This window comes from Solanum pennellii, chromosome 1, assembly GCF_001406875.1.
Source record: "Solanum pennellii chromosome 1, SPENNV200".
In the NCBI taxonomy this organism is placed as follows: Eukaryota; Viridiplantae; Streptophyta; class Magnoliopsida; order Solanales; family Solanaceae; genus Solanum; species Solanum pennellii.
Window position 1 is genome coordinate 12,909,822 of NC_028637.1, and position 1,879 is coordinate 12,911,700.

The following is a 1,879-nucleotide window of genomic DNA, read 5'->3' on the forward strand; positions in this document are numbered from 1 at the left end:
ATATATATATATATATATATATATATATATATATATATATATATACTTTATGCCTTATTTGTTTAAACTTCGGGTCGTGTAACCTTAACTCATTAGTATGTGTTATCTTTTTGTAAAGGCATGATGCTGCTTATTTAATTTAGCTACATTAGACAGTTGAATAGTGATTTATAAGCAATTTATATATATTTCGTTAAGTGATGAATGAATTTTAGGTAATAGAAAGAAGTAAGTTGCAGATACTTTGGGATAGAGATATATATAATATACATAGTTGGAACTACTATGAGTACTTCAACCACTACCATCACCAACCAAAATTTATCAAATACCTACTAAACTTTGATCATTATGCAAACAAATATGAGATTTTTCTGATTATCAAATCATGCTTTAGCAGTCATCTCTCTATCTTTATGTCCAAATAGCCCACAATTTCAGACTCCCAATTTTGATATTGTTACTTCGTCATACTATATTGTTATTGTTATTTGTAACAAACTCATATTGTTAAAATTAACATAATCGTTTCTTGCATTTGCCAAGGTGAAATGCTATTATTGTTATATTTAAGACCTAATCAAACTTGTATGAATTTTTTACTAAGAAATGTTGTTGATGTGGTCTCTATACACCAATTAATATTCTTACAGTCTTTTCTTTTCCCCCAGGGCAGCCAGCTATTATATGAAGAAATTGAAGTTATAAAAAAAATGGTGAGAAAAGTGGCACCCGAGAGTATGTAGCAGATATGTATAATTTATATTACACAAATTCCTTTATAGTGACGACAAAAAAGACTGGAGCTTGAACTTACTACAAACATAATCATAAATCTCTCTAACAATAGATTTGAAGGTCATATCCCAGGCATTATTGGAAATCTCGTTGGGCTTCGTACGTTGAACTTATCTCATAATCGCGTAGAAGGTCACATACCAGCATCACTGCACCAATTATATGTATTTGAATCATTGGATCTCTCATCCAACAAAATCAGTGGAGAAACTCCACAACAACTTGCATCCCTCACATTTCTTATAATCTTAAATCTCTCTCACAATCATCTTGTTGGATGCATCCCTAAAGGAAAACAAATTGATACATTTGAGAATAGTTCATACCAAGGAAATGATGGGTTACGTGGATTGCCACTCTCAAAAGATTGTGGCGGTGATGAATGGATACGACAAGCAACAACTAGATATGGGCTAGATCATGAAGAAGAAGAAGGAGATTCAACAATTATAAATTGGCAGGCGGTTCTCATGGGTTGCGGTTGTGGACTTGTTATTGGACTGTCCATAATATACATAATGTTGTCAACTCAATATCCAGCATGGTTTTCGAGGATGGATGTAGAATTGGAACACAAAATTAAGAGAATGAAAAGGTACAAGAAAAGAAATTAGTATAGTCTGTAACCTCCAGGTATTCAACTTGATTTTTTTCCTTCAGAAGATTACATTTTATATATCCATAAAACTTCTACCTCCTTCATCCTTAACCCTTTTAACTTTAATTTTTCAGTTTTGAAATTAGTAGGATTCAAGTCCATTGCATTGCTGGGATGTGAATAAAAGCTCTTACTTTCATAGTATGTGATGTTTCATAAAGTATTTTTGTTTTGTTTCTTCAAGTGTCTGTTACATTTTATATTTTCCAGCTTTCTTCTGTTGTGACTCAACAAATTCAGCATATTCAGTTGCGAGGAATAAGCATAGAATATAATGTTAGGGAAGAAATCATATTCGACATATTAAGCATATTCGACAAGCTTGGCACACAAAAGCTCATTTGGTTTCAGCCCCTTTTACTCCCATGTTAGTGCTAGGGAAGAAATCATAGCATTTCCTTGTGCAAACCTTCCAGATGATGT

General features: G+C 32.4%; 1 pseudogene; it reads left to right on the forward strand.

Annotated features, from left to right (window-relative positions):
- The window catches only part of LOC107017711, a 23,376-nt pseudogene extending 21,964 nt beyond the window's left edge, over positions 1-1,412 (forward strand).
- Positions 1,413-1,879: the final 467 nt, after the last annotated feature.